Raw genomic sequence first — 11,800 nt, 5'->3', positions numbered from 1 at the left:
CCACAGAGTGTGGGCTGTTCCAGAGGGCAAGTGCGGCCTCGCAAGGCACTGTGGTTAGCTTTTATGGGATGGGTGCTTTCACAGGTTAATGAGTGGGAGGATTATTTGAACAATTTGAGGGAAGATGTGAAGATTTCTACGAATTGGGCCACAGCCCACATTTTGGTCTTTGATGGTTGACCATCAAACTCATGGCACCTCTGGGTGTGTCATTTGGCTTGCTGAGGTGTTACAATGTGTAATGAAGATCAAGGTCTAATCCAAGTTGACTTATCTGCCATCTTGGACCCATTTGATTCTAATCAGTTTATACTGCGCCCTTGGGAAAGGTTGTGCCCTACCGCCCTCCCCTCATGTTTCAAAATGTGAACTTTTTTTAACTAATTAAACAATTTTTTTCACTTATTTATTTTTGGCTACACTGGATCTGTGTTGCTGCACACAGGCAGTCTCAGGTTGTGGCGAGCTGGGGCTACTCTTCATTGTGGTGTGAAGGCTTCTCATTGCAGTGGCTTCTCTTGTTGCCGAGCACGGGCTCTGGGAAGTGTGGGCTTCAGTATTTGTGGTGTATGGGCTTAGTTGCTCCATGGTGTGTGGGATCTTCCTGTCCAGGGATTGAACCCACATTACCTGCATTGGCGGGCAGATTCCTATCCACTGCGCCAGCAGAGAAGCCCCTAGAACGTGAGCTGTTTGAGAATGGGGTTCCTGTTACATTCCCAGCAACAGTCTGCTGTGTATTAGTGAGGTAGAAATTGCTAGGCAGTAAGTGTAGGACTCTGAGACCTAGGTCTTGTTTTCAGTAAACATCTCACTCCATTCAGTTCAGTTCAGTTCAGTCACTCAGTCTTGTCGGATGCTTTGCAACCCCATGAATTGCAGGACGCCAGGCCTCCCTGTCCATCACCAAATCCTGGAGTTCACTCAAACTAATGTCCATTGAGTCGGTGATGCCATCCAGCCATCTCATCCTCTGTCATCCCCTTCTCCTCCTGCCCCCAATCCCTCCCAGCATCACAGTCTTTTCCAGTGAGTCAACTCTTCGCATGAGGTGGCCAAAGTACTGGAGTTTCAGCTTTAGCATCATTCCTTCCAAACAACACCCAGGACTTATCTCCTTTAGAATGGACTGGTTGGATCTCCTTGCAGTCCAAGGGACTCTCTCAAGAGTCTTCTCCAACACCACAGTTCAAAAGCATCAATTCTTTGGTGCTCAGCCTTCTTCACAGTCCAACTCTCACATCCATACATGACCACTGGGAAAACCATAGCCTTGACCAGACGGACCTTTGTTGGCAAACTAATGTCTCTGCTTTTCAATATGCTATCTAAGTTGGTCATAACTTTCCTTCCAAGGAGTAAGCGTCTTTTAATTTCATGGCTTCGGTCACCATCTGCAGTGATTTTGGAGCCCCCCAAAATAAAGTCTGCCACTGTTTCCTCTGTTTCCCCATCTATTTCCCATGAAGTGATGGGACCGAATGCCATGATCTTCGTTTTCTGAATGTTGAGCTTTAAGACAACTTTCTCACTCTCCTCTTTCACTTTCATCAAGAGGCTTTTTGGTTCCTCTTCACTTTCTGCCATAAGGGTGGTGTCATCTGCATATCTGAGGTTATTGATATTTCTCCTGGCAATCTTGATTCCAGCTTGTGCTTCTTCCAGCCCAGCGTTTCTCATGATGTACTCTGCATATAAGTTAAATAAGCAGGGCGACAATATACAGCCTTGATGTACTCCTTTTCCTATTTGGAACCAGTCTGTTGTTCCATGTCCAGTTCTAACTGTTGCTTCCTGACCTGCATACAGATTTCTCAAGAGGCAGGTCAGGTGGTCTGGTATTCCCATCTCTTGGAGAATTTTCCACAGTTTATTGTGATCCACACAATCAAAGGCTTTGGCATAGTCAATAAAGCAGAAATAGATGCTTTTCTGGAACTCTCTTGCTTTTTCCATGATCCAGTAGATGTTAGCAATTTGATCTCTGGTTCCTCTGCCTTTTCTAAAACCAGCTTGAACATCAGGAAGTTCACGGTTCACGTATTGCTGAAGCCTGGTTTGGAGAATTTTGAGCATTACTTTACTAGCATGTGAGACGAGTGCAATTGTGTGGTAGTTTGAGCATTCTTTGGCATTGCCTTTCTTTGGGATTGGAATGAAAACTGACCTTTTCCAGTCCTGTGGCCACTGCTGAGTTTTCCAAATTTGCTGGCATATTGAGTGCAGCACTTTCACAGCATCATCTTTCAGGATTTCAAATAGCTTCACTGGAATTCTATCACATCCACTAGCTTTGTTTGTAGTGATGCTTTCTAAGGCCCACTTGACTTCACATTCCAGGATGTCTGGCTCTAGGTCAGTGATCACACCATCGTGATTATCTGGGTCGTGAAGATCTTTTTTGTACAGTTCTTCTGTGTATTCTTGCCACCTCTTCTTAATATCTTCTGCTTCTGTTAGGTCCATACTATTTCTGTCCTTTATTGAGCCCATCTTTGCATGAAATGTTCCCTTGGTATCTCTAATTTTCTTGAAGACTATCTCTAGTCTTTCCCATTCTGTTGTTTTCCTCTATTTCTTTGCATTGATCGCTGAGGAAGGCTTTCTTATCTCTCCTTGTTATTCTTTGGAATTCTGCATTCAGATGTTTATATCTTTCCTTTTCTCCTTTGCTTTTCACTTCTCTTCTTTTCACAGCTATTTGTAAGGCCTCCCCAGACAGCCATTTTGCTTTTTTGCATTTCTTTTCCATTGGGATGGTCTTGATCCCTGTCTCCTGTACAATGTCACAAACCTCCATCCATAGTTCATCAGGCACTCTATCTATCAGATCTAGTCCCTTAAATCTATTTCTCACTTCCACTGTATAATCATAAGGGATTTGATTTAGGTCATACTTAAATGACCACTAGAATGGTCTAGTGGTTTTCCCTACTTTCTTCCATTTAAGTCTGAATTTGGCAATAAGGAGTTCATGATCTGGGCCACAGTCAGCTCCCGGTCTTGTTTTTGCTGACTGTATAGAGCTTCTCCATCTTTGGCTGCAAAGAATATAATCAATCTGATTTCAGTGTTGACTATCTGGTGATGTCCATGTGTAGAGTCTTCTCTTGTGTTGTTGGAAAAGGGTGTTTGCTATGAGAAGTGCGTTCTCTTGGCAAAACTCTCTTAGCCTTTGCCGTGCTTCATTCCATATTCCAAGGCCAAATTTGCCTGTTACTCCAGGTGTTTCTTGACTTCCTACTTTTGCATTCCAGTCCCCTAGAATGAAAAGGACATCTTTTTTGGGTGTTAGTTCTAAAAGGTCTTGTAGGTCTTCATAGAACCGTTCAACTTCAGCTTCTTCAGCGTTACTGGTTGGGGCATAGACTTGGATTACTGTGATATTGAATGGTTTGCCTTGGAAACGAACAGAGATCATTCTGTCGTTTTTGAGATTGCATCCAAGTACTGCATTTCAGACTCTTGTTGACCATGATGGCTACTCCATTTCTTCTAAGGGATTCCTGCCCGCAGTAGTAGATATAATGGTCATTTGAGTTAAATTCACCCATTCCAGTCCATTTTAGTTCGCTGATTCCTAGAATGTCGACGTTCACTCTTGCCATTTCCTGTTTGACCACTTCCAATTTGCCTTGATTCATGGTTCATGTATTGGAGAAGGAAATGGCAATCCACTCCACTATTCTTGCCTGGAGAATCCCAGAGATGGGGGAGCGTGGTGCGCTGCCGTCTATGGGGTTACACAGAGTCGGACACGACTGAAGTGACTTAGCAGCAGCAGCAGCAGCAGCATGGACCTAACAGTCCAGGTTCCTATGCAATATTGCTCTTTACAGCATCGGACCTTGCTTCTATCACCAGTCACATCCACAACTGAGTATTGTTTTTGGTTTGGCTCCATCCCTTCATTCTTTCTGGAGTTATTTCTCCACTGATCTCCAGTAGCATATTGGGCACCTACTGACCTGGGGAGTTCCTCTTTCAGTATCCTATCATTTTGGCTTTTCATACTGTTCATGGGGTTCTCAAGTCAAGAATACTGAAGTGGTTTGCCATTCCTTTCTCCAGTGGACCACATTCTGTTAGATCTTTCCACCATGACCCGCCCATCTTGGGTGGCCCCACACGGCATGGCTTAGTTTCATTGAGCTAGACAAGGCTGTGGTCCGTGTGATTAGATTGACTAGTTTTCTGTGATTATGGTTTCAGCATGTCTGCCCTCTAATGCCTCTCACAACACCTACCATCTTATTTGGGTTTCTCTTACCTTGGACGTGGGGTATCTCCTCATGTCTGCCCCTCCTGACCTTGAACATGGAGTAGCTCCTCTTGGTGCTCCTGTGCCCGTGCAGCCACCGCTCCTTGGACGTGGGGTTGCTCCTCTAGCCCGCCGCCCCTGACCTCAGGCTTGGGGTAGCTCCTTCCAGCTGCTGGGAGCTCCTCATTCCATTTGCCTAAAGCTATACCCTTTGTCCCAAATTCCTGAAATGTGTCCTTGGTCTGTAAACTATCATCACTCAGATCCAGAAAAGGCCAGTAATTAATGTCTGTCCCATATGCCTGAGGGAAAAACAACTGGTGATCATTAATCTTAATCCCATACACTGGTCCATTGTAAAATGGCCAGAGGGCATGAAAAAGGGTGGTGACTTAATCCAAGGATCAAGAGGAACCATAAAGATGTTAAATTAAACAATGTGACCTTTCAACTGATTGGTTAGAAGTGATGTATTTTAAGGACAGGAGTCAATTAAAAATGTACAGATTAATACTGGTAAACATATAAAACTGCTATAATCTTCCTCTTCTGGGGGACTCTTAACCACCTCTCAGTGTTTATGCTGAGGTCTTTGAACTTTCTTTCTCTTTAATGAATCCTATATATGACTGAGCGACTGAACTGAACTGATTCACTTGCTACCTTGAGTGCTTCCATGTCTGTGAAACTCATTCTTCACCTCCATGAACAAGAACTTGGATTCCTGTTTCATTAGGTACTTGGTAAATAATTGCCAAATAAAGGAGTTGAAAACAAGGATGAATGGATGAATAAATGAAGATTACCATATAGGAAGAGGAGGGTTCCCTTTCTGGCTCTCGGGGGTTGGGGGATCAAGTAAGAGGTCTGTCCTCAATAGGCTGATTAGCCCCCTCCAGGGTCCCTGGGACTGCGGGTTTTCCCAGAATTCCAGCACTAAAACTTGGGTGGTCCAGGGCAAACTCAGGGTGCGGGATTGCCCACCCAACCAAACCATGATAACAATTCCAACTGCAATATTTGGAAGGACTGATGCTGAAGCTGAAGCTCTAATACTCTGGGCACCTGATGCAGAGCTGATTCTTTGGAAAAGTCCCTGATGCTGGGAAAAGTTGAGGGCAAGAGGAGAAGGGGATGACACAGCATGAGATTGTTAGGGGAAGCACACTGAAACCACTTACCCTGGCCAGGCACCATAGTAACCATTTGCAAGAGTTGTTTTATGACAGGACATCCCGATAAGCCACCACCAACCAAAGAGTCCGGGAAAGGTCAAAAAGAGACACCGCGTGTCCATCCACTTCCCAGAATCCCTCTCACTAGCATCCATCTTGGCTGAGCGATGCGTGTGCCACCAGGAAAGACTCTGAATTAGAATGATTGGCCAAAGACCACCTGGAAACTAATCCCATCACCATAAAACATGACATTGGACATTGTGAGCCTGCAAAGCAGTTCTCCTGGGTTCCCTTACCCTACTGCTCTCCACCCGGGTGCCTTTTCCCAATAAAATCTCTTGCTTTGTCAGCATATGTGTCTCCTAAGACAATTCATTTCCGAGTGTTAGACAAGAGCCCAGTTTCGGGCCCTGGAAGGGGTCCCCCTTCCTCCAACAAATGGCGACTCTGGCGGGACTCTTCTTCACTGAGACTGACATCCTGACCACTTGGGGTACTCAGGGGCCAGCTTGCCTGGCAATGGACCAGACCCAGCGGCCGCAACTGGGACCCTTTTGTCCCTGGTCTCCTCCTGACGCGGACAACTGGCCAGAGTGCCCCGACTGGGTAAGGAACAAGAGACTTTATTGACCTCTCTCCCCTTTCCTCTCTCTTTCCTCTTCTTAACCCTTCTTATCCTTCCCCATTTTTCTAGTCCCCCGGTCCTGGACGCAGGAATCTGGTTGAAGGGCCCTCAGCCTGAGCTGAGGATTGGAGACTGATCACCTTCTCTTGGCAGAGAACTCGAATTCTGGTTCTGGTCTGGTCTGATTTCTGGTAGGGCCAAGTTCCAGTCCTCCCTTCTCTGGAGGCCCAGGGTAAAGTCCCATAATGCCTGGGTATCTGCAGGTGGCAGGAGACGTTTGTAAGGCCACCACTTTTGCCCCCTTCTCCCGCCTCCTCCCCCTTCTTCTTTCAACCTGGCTTCCTTTCCTCCCTTTAAAACTTTGAAGCTGTTAGTACTTGGATCTGAAGTTCTGTGTCTCTAAAGGAGGTTTTCTGAGAGACTGTATTCTTGTATTTAAGGGAGTGTCTGATGAGGACTGCCAGGTTTATATGTGTGTTTTAACTCTGTGTTCTGTGTTGTGATTTTTGATGGCCATTTTGCTTTGTCTAGCCACCATTTGGTTTAGACCTGCCGCCATTTTGTTAGAACTTGATTTTCTTTCCCTGTGCCTTGAGACCAGGGCTCTCAGGAACACTTATCTAGACCATCTCTAACTCCTGAGACTGAGGGAAAAGGGGAAAAAGACTTTAAAATTTTATTTATTTCAACTGTTTTTTTATAAACTAGTAAATTTTATATTGTAATATCTAATTCATGACTAAACTTAGAAAATGAAGCCTAGATCTCACACTGTGTCTGTCTAAATATTTCTTGGTATGTCTTTGTCTGTGGGTAATATTTTTGAGGTTAATTTGTAAATGAGCTTTATTTATTTGGCTTAAAAAAAGGTAAGCACTTACAAATCAAATACTTTTAAATTAAACAATAATTTCCAGGTTCATGTGAACTGGGAAATATTCAGTATTAAATACCTGATATTAATGTTTGTTTGTTGACCTATCTAATATAGACATGTCTTAGAGTAATTAACATTAAGTAGAATATTTTCATTGTACCTAGGTTTAATGTAAGTTAAATATTATATCTGTTATAAGTTTGTCAACAAGGAAATTACCTCGAGTGAAGAAACTTCTAAAAAAAGTAAATGAGATAGGAGCTTTTATATAAACTCTATTAAGAATAATTATTCTTTAGAAATATCTGTCTAAAATAGTCTCTCCAGATTGGCGTAACTTAAATTTCTAAGGGTTGTGCTAAGTGTGCTAAGTGTTGGAAGTCTGTTGAATAGTTAGGTCATTTCCAAATAAAATAAGATTTTGAAACATTTACTACTAAACACTAATTTCCTTTTACAGAGAAACTAAAGAGATTTGGGACTATAAATGAATAATGTTTGGTGCCATCCTAAAATGTTCTAAGAAAGCAGGGGTTTTAGAAATTATCACTGGTATTTATGCTCACCAATCTATAAAATGTTAATATAAAAGTTATTCTTGGTTGTGAAAGGAAAGTAGGAAGTGTGTTTTCAGTTAAAAAAAAACGGTATGAAAAATACTAAAAAGAATTATGCATGATCAGGATTTTCTAAAATTGGATTACGATTAGTTAGATAAATTGATTTTGTTAGGAATGACACAGCCATAAGAAAACTGGTTAGAGTCAACTAGGTCCAAGATGGCAGAGCTGACTTTCACTAGACCTTGAGCCTTGGTATTTACGCCCATTGTGATGTATCAATAAGCTAAATGATACACCCATCAACATTGACTAAATCTGACCAGATGTTCTAAATGTTTTTAATTGATCTTTTTGATAAAACTTACTGAATCAAATTCTTTCAAAGCTCCTTTGACCTCTAGCCAACTTTGGGGTGCTTCAGAGGGCCCCTGAAACATCCCAAAGAAAGATATTAAACTGTGTTTATTTGGTTGGTTAAATTACATGAAAAAGATTATCAAATGAGTAATAAGTCCACTCATGTTATAATGTATGGTAAAAGTACTAATACAGATATCCTAGAAATTATATGGAGTTCTTAACATTCTGATATGTCCTGGTATTCTAATGGAAAACCTGATGACTTCACAAAAGTTAACAGAAGGACTGAATGAACCAGCGAATATGCTTATAACTTTTATGGTTTCTATCCGAAAAATTATGGGTTTGAATCTTATGTTTTCAGGGAGTAGGGAAAACCTTACTCTCAAACTAATTATGAGAATACTTTGGTAAAATTAAATGTTATAAACAAAACAATTATATTTTCTCTCTATCTGATTCCTCCAAAAGTTGGAAATACTTAGGTTTCCAGTAAGTTTATCAAATGAGTTAGGAAGGTTATCTCATGGGTTCAAAAATCTCAAGAAATTTTTGAGACCTTAAATATGGAAGAATTCACCTAGATTTATTAGGCAAAATCTGTGATAAGCCTTTGGTGTGAGTTTCCCAGCCCTGTTTTTTTTTTAAAGTTCAGTCTGAGACTCTATAAATGTTTCAGCAATAAAAAGTCTATAATCAATTATGGTTATATAAATCATCAGACCAAAATTAGTGAGAACAGACCTATTTTGCAAACAAACTAGCCTTAATTTGATTACATGATAAAAATGAGGGTAACTTTAGGGAGAAAAAGATATTTCAAAAAATGTTAAATCCCAGTTTGTTAATGGAGGTCTGCATCTATTCAGACTCATCTCTTAGATAGGTCTTTGCTGTTATGTGATATTAATGTAAAATTTAATTGAATTCTTAAAGAATACCCTAAGTTTGTTTCTGAAGCTCATCTCAGTAATCTATCTTTGGATGAAGATCAGATGCCTCATGACCCACAACCAGGACTAGAAAAGGACATAATTTAAGGGACTGTCTCCAACCTGGATGGAAGGACTTTTTTATCAGGAGAAACTACACTACACCTGGATGAGAAGATGACGACATCAGAGGTAGACAGCTTCCCCAAGATGCTGGACCTGATTCATATGAACATTTATGTTTTCTTGACGTCTTAGACCTTTGCATATAAATCAAATGCTTTTCTATCATATGCCTGATTCTATGCTAGTGTTAGAGATCAATTCAGTTGTTGGGTTTGTGGCCAATTACCTGTGTCTAGTTCTGGGTTACCTTGGTAAATTTCTCTACTACAAGACTCTAACTGGTTGGCCCTGAGAAAATTTACTTAAAAAAAAAAATTATAGGCATATTCAGGTCACTGTGATATTACTAGATGGGATCCCCTCACCGGGCCAATTAATAATGCCTGCTCTGACTCTGGCCATAAATTTGCACTTTTTTCTATTACTCAAGCTCAGTCAGAGCAACAAGAAAAGTTTCAGCAAAGGAGGGAAAAATCTCCCAGAATTATGGGATGGATTTATATAGATAACACCAGGCTATGGTAATTTAGGTTTAAAGTCTCCTCTGTGTTGGAAACAATTAAACCATACTAAGGATAATCAGTCTAGTAACACTAGAAAACTGGGCTATGTGCCTTATAGATGGTGGTGCCAATATATAATTTCCCTGGAAGATAAAGATTCTACAGAGCTGACTAAGTCAGATGACCTGAGATACATCTGAGATGACTGGGCTATATCTAATGGAAGCTCTTAACTTAAGTCTTACTTGTGACTTTACTAATACTGCTGGCTATGTTATTTGTATTTCACTGTTTTACAAAATTGCTGTTTCTTACACTGTCAAATGTGTGTCTGAGGCCTCTAATAGAATAATATATAGTCCCATATGAGATCGATGATGGTAACAGTGTAACTCTAGATATGGGAAGAAGCAACAAGAGGGAATATTTTCCTGGACCAAGAGGCTAGTAAGACAGGTGGTCCAGAGAATTTTGGATACTGTTTTATGGCCTAGTCCAGTAACAGCACACTGAGTGGCTTGTCAACAAAATCTTTGCCAAACCTGAGAATGGACATTCTCAGCACCATGGGATAAAATGGTCATGAAATGCCCCCCTCAAAATTATGGTCAAGTTTATGAGCAAAAAGGGGCTCTGCCAACTGAAGACTGACACTTGCCATCTACATCTACAAAGATTAAATCATGGCCGCTGAACTGCTGACTTTCAACACCCCTGAAAGGAGTTCAGGGTGAAAGTCAGGAATGAGGCACTCTGTGCTCTGGGAAAAACTGGCAGAACAGGCCTTCAGATAGATCTTTTCAGGAGAAGATTTTATGAGTCCCAATTCTTGCATCGTCTCATATCTAGAGAAACACTGACGTCATTAACAGTGAAATCTGCTTTGGCTATTAAGGAAAAGTTTACAATTAAAAGTCAAAATAGAGTAGCTATGGTTCAGATATCCTGGGAAATAACTAGGTGATGCTATGGGTGTACTTTCAGATTAGACCTTGTATTGCTAAACACTTGAGTTTTCTGAGTCGTGTCAGGCTTAGATGCCACCATTCTCAAAACAATGTCTGCTGGAAGCTAGTAACCTTACTTTTTATAAAACTAGGCAACTGGCTACCTGGCTACAAGTCTCCCTGAAGTACCAGGTCCAGACTGGGTTTCAGGCCTATTCTTCTAAAAAGAAATGAGATTTATTTTGTCTACTAAATTCCAGTTATCACTCCTCCAACTACTTCTAATTGGGTCTGTTACACCAAAATGGCAGACCAAGGGATTGAGATTTTAATCATACAAGACTCAGATCTAGAACTTGGAACTCAGGAATACTTCCAATTCAGTGTCTCTTCTCCAAGCTGAGGCAGTCTATGCTCCATTTTGACAGGACGTTATCACAGTCATAGTTGCCTAGTTCCCTAAATTAAAACTGAGTAGAACTCTGTGGGGCTCTGGAGTAGAGATCAGTTTTGCATTCTCCATTTCTTGTCTGTAGGATATAGGCTTCATTCAGCCTCCTTGACCTTCACTGAGTTCCAAACGGTGGATTCAAACAATTGCTAATCAGGGAAGGGAGGGGATACAGAAACAGGAGAAACAATCAAAGGTTGGTAGAGCCTCCAGACAGAGTCCTGGTTCCTACTCAAAGAAATATGCATAACAATGTCTTTGAGCCCCCACCTAGGTGGAGGATGGTATCTTCAGACAGAACTCAAGATTCCTGGAGCACAGCTCTGTTGCCTCACCACCAACAAATCAAAAAGGGTCACAAACCCTGCAACCCTCACCCCAAATGTTGCCTTCTGTTTCCAGGACCAGGGATGACCATCCTGTTAGGTCTCCTGTTTGGCCCTTGTCTATTTCATCTCTGAGAGGGGCCAACAGTTTCAAATAAATTGCTGTTCCTATAAGGGTAGAAGCTGGTTTCAGATGTGGAACACTCCAACTTAGATCAGGTAGAGAGAGACTTCTGCTCTGATAGGCGGGCCTACGTCCATGCACAGCAGGAAGATTTTACAGAAGAAAGAGACCTCCGCCCCAATTCCCAAGAAGTATCTTGAGTATGAAGTCTCTCAGTGGGGAGTTGTTAGGGGAAGCACACTGATTGAAACCGCCCACCCTGGCCAGGCACCATAGTAACCATTTGCATGAGTTGTTTTATGACAGGAGATCCTGATAAGGAATACGGAACTAATAAGCCACCACCAACCGGAAGAGTTCAGGCAAGTTTGAAAGGAGACACCGCATGTCCGTCCACTTCCCAGAATCCCTCTCGCTAGCATCCATCTTGGCTGAGCTATGCGTGCGCCACCAGGAAAGACTCTGAATTAGAATGATTGGCCAAAGACCACCCGGAAACTAATCCCATCACCATAAAACCCGAGACT

The 11,800-nt window shown here is 41.9% G+C and overlaps 1 long non-coding RNA gene across 1 annotated transcript; it reads left to right on the top strand.

Annotated features, from left to right (window-relative positions):
• Window positions 1–5,585: 5,585 nt before the first annotated feature.
• LOC123335133 lies at window positions 5,586–9,087 on the top strand. Its single transcript, XR_006553485.2, has 2 exons — window positions 5,586–6,045; window positions 8,855–9,087. It is a non-coding gene; the product is annotated as an uncharacterized LOC123335133 (long non-coding RNA).
• Window positions 9,088–11,800: the final 2,713 nt, after the last annotated feature.

The sequence above is a fragment of the Bubalus bubalis genome, chromosome 9, assembly GCF_019923935.1.
Source record: "Bubalus bubalis isolate 160015118507 breed Murrah chromosome 9, NDDB_SH_1, whole genome shotgun sequence".
In the NCBI taxonomy this organism is placed as follows: Eukaryota; Metazoa; Chordata; class Mammalia; order Artiodactyla; family Bovidae; genus Bubalus; species Bubalus bubalis.
The sequence above is the reverse complement of the archived record's forward strand: the minus strand, read 5'-3'. Positions and strand labels throughout refer to the sequence as shown.